Genomic DNA, 11,620 nt, shown 5'->3' with positions numbered 1-11,620 from the left:
TCAAAGACCATTATGTGTTTGCCATTAGTCATTTTTCTGAATATGAGTTTCCGTTGTAGTTGTTCTTTTCTGTCATTATGTATTAAGTATTTTGTAGCTAATTTTATCTTGTAGCTTTAGGTTACTAGACCTTGAGGAAACATACTACTGTATAATAGAGAAACATGCTTATCATCCTGCTGTCCTGGACTCGGGAGTTATCTTCAGTAACTACATGAGAATTTGGATCATCTCTCTTTGGGGAGGAAGTGAGTATATTTTTGGTAGCAAATAATATTATTGCATTGACTAGGCATAAACATTTTTGAAGGCATTGTAGTGGAAGAATGTTTCAGGACATCAGGAGAAGAAGAGGGGTGTGTTTCATTATCCAAGACATATCCACCGTTCCTCTTATGACCACACTCTTTTCCTAAAATCACCTTCTTGTGCCATTCATGTGTTACTGATAGACTCAACTTTTGGGATAGGCTTGTCAATCAGTCCAGGCCAACCTGAGCATCTCTTTCTCTGGCAACAGTGATTGGTTTAGGAATGGGCTCTTGACCTTTGCTGGTAGTGAGGATAGTGTGACCTAGAGTTGCTGGTTTTTCATTTGTGGAGCTTGAGAATGAAGCCAACAGCAGAGAAAAGAGGTAACATATCAGGAAGGATCCACATCTTGATGACATAATTTGAACTCTTCAACCAAGCGATGTCTAACAAAACTATCTCGAACTATTCACTTATGTGAGCCAATAAATTCCTTCTTCTATTTAAGCCAATGTGAGTTGGATTTTATGTCCCTACATCCTTACTGAATCAATACTAAGTTGTGTGAGGAGATATGCATAAACAAAAATACGTAAGAATAAATGAACACGAATATACTTGAGACAGACTTAACTAGAACTAAAGGAGTAGACTGAAATATGGTTCACAGGTTAAGATAGAACTAGGCTGGGGCAAGAGCTTGACTATCAGTCAAAAGAATTTAAATGGAATGGAATAGAAAATATAGCCATGAAACTACTGATGCACAAAGAGAGATGAACTAAAGGTGAAGATTTAGAATGATTATTCTGACACGTTAGATGGGAACAGAGGAAGAAGGAAGTCAGAAAGACCATCTCCAACTGTTTTCCTGCTCATTGCATAGCATTCATGTTGGCTTCCTTGCTTCCCACTAATTAAAGCTCACCCAACACTGAAAGCCTTTCACTTGTTCTTTTCTCTGCCTGCAAAGTTCCTCTCCCTCTGGCATTTGCTTGGCTTTCTCTCTCATTTCATTCAGGCCACCATTTGAACCTAACTTCATCAAAGAGGCCTTTCTCGATCAATTTACCTGAAGTATTAAAAACCATGCTACTCTCGCCTGTATCTGTCTGTCCTTCTGCTATTTGTCCTCATGGCATTCATCACTCCAAGACAATATACTGTATATCTATTTGTTTGTCCATCTACTGTCTGAACTATAACGAGATTCCATGAGTGCAAGGACTTGTTTTATTCACGGATGTGTCCTTGGTGAATACAACAGAGAATGGCACATAGAAAGCCCCCAATAAAAGCTTGTTTGAAGATGAATGAGTGAAGAAGTACAGTAAGATGAAAGAACAATCGCAAGAGGGACGAGTTGGTCACTTAAATTCCTAGCACGTTCCTCTCCTTTCAGCCAAAAAACTCTGCTGAAGTCTCCCACTTCTGCTCCATCTCCCCAGAGGAAAGAGAATTTAGGGAAGTTCGCTCCTGCTGAAGCAAGGGCCTCAGAGGCTTTCCTGGATGATTTTGGCGAGAAGGTAATTTTCTCCGGAGTGACCCGGTTAACAAGAGTGATCTCCAATCCCAGACAGGGCTCTTCCTCCAGTAGCTCCAAGGAGAGCTCTGAGAGAAAAACGAGGCTGGTGGTGGCTCAAAGACTCAAACGCTCCAGATTATTTCTCTTCCCGGAGATCAGCAACCAGGTGAATTTCAGAATGATGACAACTTGGAGGGGCAAGAGTCACCTGCCGGGAGGGAAGGGGCACCAGGGGTAATCTCCGTGGACGCTTCCTCACCGCCCAGGTCTCTGCCGCGGCCTGCGCAGGAACGAGCGCGCCGACACGTCAGGGCAGAGCGCGGCTTTCACCAAGTTTCCTTCCCAGGCGGCTGCTCCCCGGCCTCTCTTCTCCCCCACCCACCCCCGGCAACCTGCAGGCTCAGCCTCCGATTTCCGCTGATCCGGGCTGCAGGGAGCCGGGAATCCAATTACTTTTCCCGAGGGAGCGCCATCCACTCATCGGGCCGCCAGGAGGGGAGCGGGGGGTCGAGCAGCCGCGGAGACCGCCCCTCCCCCGCCGCCCGGGCCTCCGGGGCCCCGGCAGCCCCGGGCGGGGCGAGCAGAGCTGTGGAGGGGCGCGCGGCGCCGCCGCGGGGACTATTTGTCCTTCCGCGCGCCGCGCCGCGCCGCGGCCCCGGCGCCGACGTCGAGCGGGCTGAGTGGCAGGAGATTAGCCAAGGGCTTCCCCCGCCGCGCGCCCCCGGCCAATCGGCGCCGCGCGGGCGGTGCTCGAGGGCCGCGCACACGCACATTCCAGGCCCCGCGCCTCACGCGAGCAGCCTCCGCCCCGCGCACGCTCCCCTGCGCGCCGCGCCCTGTGGGCCGCACGCGCGCCGCGCCTCGCCGCGCCTCGCCTCGCCTCGCGGCCCCGGCCACGTCCAGGCCCGGACCCCGCCGTCTCCTGGGCCGCAGCTGCTGCTCTCTAAAGTGAAAGCGAAATGAGGAAAAGCAGGCCGAGTGGGCTGTAGGGGAAGGGCGGCTAGCATGTGCGTCCAGGCTTGCCCAGCAGATGGGGCGAGGCCACGGAGACCCCCTGAGGAGGAGGGAAGAGGACGTCCCTCCTGAGTCTCGACGGAGAGCGGGTGGAGGACTCCTGCAGGCTCCTTGAGTGTTCTCCAGTAAGAGGATCTTAACCCTGCTGGATCTCTCACTGGGTTTTCTGCTGTGGTTCAGAGCCCTCCATACATCCTCTCTCCATCGGGAAGAGACAAAAAACAAAACAAAACAAAAAAACAAAAAGCAAAAGCAACCCTCTGTCCTGCACACTCGGCCAGACTTATGAGGCCACAGCTGACTTACATGCTTGAAGGAGAAAGTGCGCTATTGTGTCTTGTTTTTCCTTTTGAATTACGTCCTCCTGAGACCGTGGCTGACCCTTAGGCCTGTGGCCGTCCTGAATGTGATTGACATGCGTGATTAGCAGGCTAGTGAGAGAGAACCAGGGAAATTGCTATCAAAACAATTACACACAGGGACATCAGAACAATGGCCTGAGAGCCCCCAGGGACTTAGAGACCATCCTGGCTCTGCCACGGATGCCCTCTGGGACCGTGGCCAACTCAAATCATCTCTTTGTGTCTTCGTTTCCTCCTGGTAAGTTAAAACTATTCTTGCTGCTGCTGCCTGTCTCCAAGTATATTATAAAACATAGACTTAGATAACAGAGGTGAAGACATTGAAGGTTTTGTTTTGGGGGGAAGGTGGTGGTGGTTGAAAGGCATTCTCTGAGCAGAAGACTCTGTGAAAGGAAGCCATTTGACCTTCAGCCTGCCAACGGGTCATTTCAATTAAATTTAATACATGTGTGGGGATCCCTGGGTGGCGCAGCGGTTTGGCGCCTGCCTTTGGCCCGGGGTGCGATCCTGGAGACCCGGGATCGAATCCCACGTCGGGCTCCCGGTGCATGGAGCCTGCTTCTCCCTCTGCCTGTGTCTCTGCCTCTCTCTCTCTCTCTCTGTGACTATCATAAATAAATAAAAATTTAAAAAAAAATTTAATACATGTGTGGGGAGACCAACTCTGTAGCTGTGGTGTTCTGTGCTGGGTGCTAAGTGGTCTTCAGAAGACTTATAATCTGGTAAAACCATGCTATTTCCTGCATTCTCAGACCTTCTCCCATGTCTGTGCCAATTCCCATCCCTAAGTCTTGGCCATTTTTATTCTCCTCTTGTGTTCAAGGGCCACGAAGGATTGCTAGCTATAGATACAGAATGATGCTGGCGTTGGGGCTCCTCATTTGAGCCTAAGCTGTGGCTTGGGATTCAGATAGCTCTGGGTACATCTGTGGAACTGATGCCCCCGTGCCCCCAAGCTTGTTTCCTGGAGTGACTGAGGAGCTTCCTGGGACAGAACATGTCCTTCGTGAAGAAGGAGCACAACACTGAGCTTCAGCTAGGAAAGACTAAGTCTTGATAAAAAGGGAGGTCCTTCTGCATCCAGTCTGGTGTCTCCTAGCCCTCCTCCGAGTCCAGTAGGAAGGGATGGGGAAGGGATGGGGGGTGAGGAAGAGGTTGGAGAAAGGCTATAGAGAAAGCTGAAATATCAGTTTCAGGCCTTCACATCCCATATTTCACATTCAAACACACACACTCACCTTTACAAGAAAAGATCAAGCTATCGACAGAAGTGCAAGCAACAGAAAACTTGATTCACGGTGGCTTTTGAAAGATAAGGAACTTGTTATCTCATAAAATAGGAGGTTTGAAGGAAAGTGGTTCCTCTGTTGGTTAATTGAGTAACTCAAGGATGTTATCGAGGACCCAGGGGAATTTCTTCTTTCTGCTCTGCCATCCTCAGATGATACTCTCTCCTCCCATCTCCCTTCAAGGCGGCACCATAGCTCCTGTATTTTTGGCATCTGATGCAGTAAGGGCATCGCGCAAAGAAGGGGATGTTGTCTCCCACCTCCTTCTGTCTTTCTTTGTCTCTCTCTTTCTCATAATAAAGGAAGGATAGCCCTTTCTAGAGGCCTCTAACAGAACTGAGTCCCACTGGGCAGTCCCCTTGTGTCACATACACATCCTAAACTAACTGCTTGTTAAAAAAAAAAAAAAAAAAAAGGATGATGCCAAACATACTTTACCCCTCATGGTGGGGAGAGAAATCACTTTCTGTGAGCTTGTGGGAGGATATAATCCAAACATCAAATTTTGCCTCAGAAAAATACAAGAGAAAGTGGCTGTGGTTTAGGCCTCAGCAGGTTCCTTCAACTATCCTTTCCTCAACTTCAAAATATTTCTGTATCTGCTCTCCTTCATCATGTCTTAAGTTTTTCTATCTTCCTTCGTATTCTTTTTTTTTTTTTTTTTTTTTTTTTTTTTTTACTATCTCAGTGGAGAGGTAATGCAGCTCTATTTGAGGATCTGGCACTCCATCTACCTCCCTAAGACCTTGCCAATTGTCTTGGCTCCTCACAGTGGTCCCTAAGCCACATGCTGTTACCTGCAGGCTGTCCCGACCTAGCCTTCCACCAGTGAGAATAAGAGATCTGAAGCTCCTTTTGTTGTGCCAGAAGAATCTAGATTGAAAGATGCCAAGAACTTGTTCAGATCCTATCCAGTCGGGCTGGGGCAGGAGAGGTAGAGACCAAGGACAAGCTTTACCTTTTTCTATACGTAGGGTTTCTCTATCTGCCCCAGCACTATGGGAATGCCATGTGGTATCCTCAGCTACTTGACTTCAGACTGCTTCCATTTTACCCTCACCCTTTCCACTAATACTAGTCTCTAGGAGTCTGGATCCCACTCTACTTTTCCACAACCTGGTGGAAAACTGGTATTGGCTTGGCTTGGACCTGGAACTTTTTCCATTTCTTTACTCATATTCATTCATTTTTTTTTCTCAGCATGCATTAAATGTTGATTTTTTTTCAAGGACTACACTATGTGCTAGGGAGACGTTGATGAATAAGTCGGAATTCTCTGCCTTGGATTAGTTTACATTCTGGTGGAGGATCTTTGTTTCTTCACAAGATATGGCATGAAATTCAAGGCTATCTCACAGGGACCTTAAAGGCAAGGCTGAGCTGTTAACTCTATGCAGCATAATCTATGTTTTAATTCTTCACAAACAGCTCCCACTATTAGTTGAAATTATTTTGATCTTTACACAGCTCATAACATATCTTTTCACAGAGGCCATTGTTTCAGACAATTACACTTTCCAACAAGATAAACACCATGTAGGGCAATGCACTTGTGGTATAGTACATTTTATTAATAACTTGTCAGCTGAGTAGACTAGGCTATGGATGGATGATTACAGCAAAAATAGAGGCTGTATCTGATACAAGCTTATGTATCATTGGAGTTGTTACCCTATCTCTCTTCACAGTCAGGAACCTGCCAGATCTTATTCAACAGAATGGCTTCTAGATGCATTGACAGGAGATAAAAATATTTACTATTAATCTGCCTTCCTTTGGCAATGCTTACCTGAGGATGTATAGTAAAATCAAATTTTAATTTTTTAAACATTTTCAAAATTCACCTATGTTTATTATGCCCACTTTCATTTTTAGTAGAAAAGAGGTTTTGCAAAGAATTTCTATACTATGTTGAAATATAAAACTGCTTATGTATTTTCAACTAATAGCACTTCTACTTCAGGTGGTGTCAAGGACCCTCAGTGTCTAATTTATCTTGACAGAGACTGAAGTAGAAGTAAACCAATTCAGACTGCAGGTCCTAAAATACAAGTCAAAGAAGGTGGATGTAGCAGAAATGAAATTAGAGCATTTAAATGAAATATGAACTCTAGTCAATCTGAATGAATTCCCTTAGCACCTCAGTCCAGAAAAGAACCTGTAAGGATTTCAATCTTCAGTTGACTCATGATGAAATGCATGACCCTAAGCGAGTCAGTTAATTAATCTCAGTGCCTTCGTGTCCTCATTTTTACAACAGGGTTAATAAGACAGGTAGTGCACCTATACTTGGAATTTGGGAGAAAAGAGAATTACACTGTTTCTGAAATGTAGCTGATAATTATCAATGGGAACCTATTGAGCACTCATCATTATAGGCAGAGAGACTAGCAAGCCTTAAACATAAATAAAATGTTGAAGAAATTTTTGTTGCGTGAATGAATGAAAAAATGAATCAGTGAGCCACCTACTATGTGTCAGATCCTGGGCTATGGAAGATCCAAGATGCACCCCTGCCTTTAAGAAACTTTCTAGTGAAATAAGCCAGTATAGAATGAAAGGTATTTAACAATAAAGGTATGAAATGCCAAAACAATGTTATGGTCCATCATCCTCAAGCTAGAATTCTCAGATTCTCAGCTTCATTATGGCTTCTTGCCTAAAATTGACTGTCTTGAGAATATGCCTATGGTTTTTTTGTGTTTAGTTGGTAAAGTATGCTTAGTAAAAGACTTAAATATAGAAACATATTTCATTAGAATAATATTCTTAAGGGAAAAAGAATTGAAATATAAATTCAAGGGGGAAAATATATAAAACTGTTAAAGATTAAGAACTTATTTATAAAATTCTTTTTATATTTTTATTGAGGTATAACATCCATACAGTAAAAAATATACAAACCACCACTTAAATCAAGATATAGGGCAGCCCGGGTGGCTCAGCGGTTTAGCGCTGCCTTCAGTCCAGAGCATGATCCTGGAGACACAGAATCGAGTCCCATGTTGGGTTCCCTGCATGGAGCCTGCTTCTCCCTCTGCCTGTGTCTCTGCCTCTCTCTTTCCCTCTCACTCTGTGTCTCTCATTAATAAATAAATAAGATCTTAAAAAAAAGATACAGATGATCCCCTTTCCCACTATGAACTTTCTTAATCTCCTTTCCCCATCCCAGAGGTAACCATTATTCTGACTTCTCATGCCGTAGAGTACTTTAGCCTGTTCTTGCACGTTGTATAAATTGAATTATACAGTAGGCTCTCCTTTGTGTCAGGCTTCTTTTGTTCAACTTTATGTCTGTATGATGCATCCATTGTTGCATACACCACAGTTCATTCGTTTTAATTACTGCAAAATAGCTATTCTCAAAGTGTGGTCTGAGAATCCTTGTGGGGGGATTGCCTGAGAATTTTTAGGGGGGGGTCCATGAGTCACAATGGTTGGAATAATACTTTAGGATTTTATTTATCTGCCTTTTTCTGTGCACTGATGTTTTAATTTGTGATGGAAAAACAATGATGGTTAAAACTGCTGACACTTTAGCATGGAATTTTTTTCCCTTTAAGTCCATACTTTTTGTGTCTTCTCTGAAATATCTTTGCCTACCTTGAGGACACAAATATGTTCTCTAAAGTTCTTTTCCAAAAGTTTTATAGTTTTAGATTTTATGAGTAGGACTATGACCCAATTCAACTTAATTTATGCATAGGGCATGACTTTAGGATCAATAGTCCTTTTTTGTTTGTTTGTTTGTTTCGTAATATGGCTGTCCAGTGTCCAATTTCTACAGCAATACTTATTGCCAAAATGACTCTTTCTCCTTTGAATCACCTTGGCACTTTTGTCAAATTGACTATATATTTATTGGTCTCTTTCTAGACTTTGTATTCAATTTCATTGATCTATATATCTATCCTTTAATAATACCACAGTATCAGGAGAATTGTTATGTTAATATTGAATTCTCTGATCCATGAACATAGTATATTTCTCTATGTAGGTATTCTTTAATTTCTTTCAACTATCTCTTATAGTTTCTAATATAAAGATCTTTTGTTAGGGATGCCTGGGTGGCTCAGCGGTTGAGCGCCTATCTGCCTTTAGCTCAGGGCATGATCCCTGTGAGAAGCCTGCTTCTCTCTCTGCCTATGTCTCTGTCTCTCTCTCTGTGACTCTCATGAGTAAATAAATAAAATGTTTTAAAAAGGATCCTTTGTTAGATTTATTCATAATTATTTTATTTTTTTGTGTGTGCTACTGTAAACAGTGGATTTTTGAATTACATTTTATAATAGTTTGCTGTTAGTATATAATGATATATGTTTAATGTTTGCTTTTTTAAAAATTTTTAAAAAAGATTTTATTTATTTATTCGTGAGAGACGCAGGGAGGGAAAGAGAGAGAGAGGCAGGACACAGGCAGAGGGAGAAGAAGGCTCCATGCAGGGAGCCCCACATGGGACTCGATCCCTGGTCTCCAGGATCAGGCCCTGGGCTGAAGGCAGCGCTAAAGTGCTGAACCACCCAGGTTGCCCTAATGCTTGCTTTAAACAGATTCTTATATATGAACCCTGTATCCTGTGACCTTGCTAAATTTACTTATGGTTTCTAATGATTGTTTTCTAGATTCATTGGGATTTTTTACATTAATAATCAAGTCATTTGCATATAGGGACAATATTCTTCCTTTTTGATTTTTTGTTTTTAGATTTTATTTATTTATTTTAGATATACAGAGATAGCAACAGAGACAGAGAGACAGAACATGGTGGGGGGGTGGGGGGGAAAGGAGATTGAGAAGCAGGCTCCCCATGGAGCAGGGAGCCTGACAGGAGCTCCATTCCAGGACCTGAGATCATGATCTCAGTCAAAGGCATATACTCAACCAACTGAGCCATGAAGTCACCCCTTTGTTTTTTATCTTAACGACATTTATTTCCTTTTCTTTTTCCTTTTACAGTGACTAGGACTTCTGGTATAATGTTGAATACAAGTAGTGATAATGGCATGTTTGTTTTGTTCCCATTTAGGGGAAAACACTTTAGTCTGTACCGCTAATTATGCTGTAGATGTTTTATTTGTTTATTTATTTATTTATTTATTTATTTATTTATTTATTTATTTATTTATTGCTGTAGGTGTTTTATAGATGCCCTTTGTTCCTTTAAGGAAGTTCTCTACTATTTCTGCTTTGTTAAAAGTTTTTATCAGGAATGAATGTTGGATTGTAGCAAATGCATTTTTTGTATCTATTGACATGATCATATTGGTTTTCTTTTTTAGTGAATTACATTGTGATAGTGAATTACATTGATTGGCTTTAAATTCTTAAACTAATCTTGCATTTCTCAGATAAATCTTATTGAATCTTGAAATGTTATTCTTTTTATGTATGGTGATTTGCTACATTTGTTTTGCTAGTGTTTTGTTAAGGATTTTGCTTCTATCTCCATGAAGGATCTTAGTCTGTAATTTTTTTTATACCATCTTTGTCAGGTTTTGATATTTAGCTTATGTTGGTGTCTCATAAGGTTTCTGTGACAAAATATCATGGACTGGGCTGAAACAACAGAACTTATTTTTTCACAGTTGTGGATACTTTAAGTCCAAGATCAAGTTGTTGACAGGTTTGGTTTCTCTTTTTTTTTTTTTAATTTTTTTAAATTTATTTATGATAGTCACACACACACACAGAGAGAAAGAGAGAGAGAGGCAGAGACATAGGCAGAAGGAGAAGCAGGCTCCATGCACCGGGAGCCCGATGTGGGATTCGATCCCGGATCTCCAGGATCGTGCCCTGGGTCAAAGGCAGGCGCCAAACCGCTGCGCCACCCAGGGATCCCAGGTTTGGTTTCTCTTAAGGCCTCTATCCTTGGCTTGTAGATGGCAGTCTTCTTACTGTGTCTTCACATGGCCTTTCTCTGTGCAATCTCATGCCCCTGATGAATCTTTCTCCTCTTATAGGGACACTAGTCATATTAGATTAAGATTCTAACAGTATTGTTTTAATCACCATAATAAAGACCTTATTTCCAAATGTGGTTATATTCTGAAATACTAAGAGTTGAGACTTCAACATATGAGTTTTTGAGGAGGAGTGGGACACAATTCAGCCCATAACTATTGGGCTTATAAAATGAGTTGGCTAGTATTCTTTCCTCCACTCTTATCTGAAAATCATGTGTGTAACTTAGGTGTTTTCACCGGTGAAACTGTCTGACCTTGAAGTTTTCTTTGGGGTAAGGTTTTTCATAAAAATTTGTTTATTGGACGTAGGTTTGTTGAGATTTTCTGCTTTTCTTTGTGCCTATTTTGGTATATGTTAAATTTCAAGATTTGGTATATGTTAAATTTCAAGATATTTGTCTCTTTCATCTTGTTGTTGAAATTGTTGTTGAAATTGTTGTCATAATATTGTTTATAGTATTGTCTTATTATTCTTCTAATGTCTGTGGGATCTATATTGAAAACCAATTTGTTTTAAACTCTTGGTTTAAATAGAGATACGGGGGGGGGGGGGGGGGGCAGAGGCACAGGCAGAGGGAGAAGCAGGCTCCATGCAGGAAGCCCGATGTGAGACTCCATCCAGGGTCCCCAGGATAAAACCCTGGGCTGTAGGCGGCACTAAACCACTGCACCACCAGGGCTCCCCAGTCACAAGTTTTCTGTTGAGATTGATGGTGATATTAACAAATGTGATTTTTCTGACATACAGTGTGTATTTTGAAGATCTGCATATATTAGTGAACCAGTATTTTTTTAAAGATTTATTTATTTATTTATTTATTTATTTATTTATTTATTTATTTATTTATGACAAACAGAGAGAGAGAGAGAGAGGCAGAGACACAGGAGGAGGGAGAAGCAGGCTCCATGCTGGGAGCCTGACGCGGGACTCGATCCCGGGACTCCAGAATCGCACCCTGGGCCAAAGGCAGGCGCTAAACCACCGAGCCACCCAGGGATTCCCAGTGAACCAGTATTTTAAAAAACTACCACTTATCAAGTTTTGATGTAATATTAAAGAAGACAGAATTTTCTGAAAAGACTATTAAAATAATCTCTTTTCTGCTATATATTTTTGCAAGGCCAGATTTTCTTCATATACTTCAACAAAAGAACACAAGAACTTTGTGAAAGATTGAAATAGAAGCTGATATTAAATCCAATTATCTTCTATAA

General features: G+C 42.2%; 1 protein-coding gene across 6 annotated transcripts in view; it reads left to right on the top strand.

Moving 5' to 3' along the window:
- Positions 1 to 2,511: 2,511 nt before the first annotated feature.
- ZNF280D (zinc finger protein 280D) overlaps positions 2,512 to 11,620 on the top strand; it is a 299,635-nt gene continuing 290,526 nt past the window's right edge. For all 6 annotated transcript variants that reach the window (XR_011997393.1, XR_011997395.1, XR_011997396.1 and 3 more), the window contains exon 1: positions 2,512 to 3,391. The gene's annotated coding sequence lies outside the window, so the exon portion shown is untranslated. The remainder of the gene's footprint in view (positions 3,392 to 11,620) is intronic.

This window comes from Vulpes vulpes, chromosome 15 (genome assembly GCF_048418805.1).
Source record: "Vulpes vulpes isolate BD-2025 chromosome 15, VulVul3, whole genome shotgun sequence".
In the NCBI taxonomy this organism is placed as follows: domain Eukaryota; kingdom Metazoa; phylum Chordata; class Mammalia; order Carnivora; family Canidae; genus Vulpes; species Vulpes vulpes.
The sequence above is the reverse complement of the archived record's forward strand: the minus strand, read 5'-3'. Positions and strand labels throughout refer to the sequence as shown.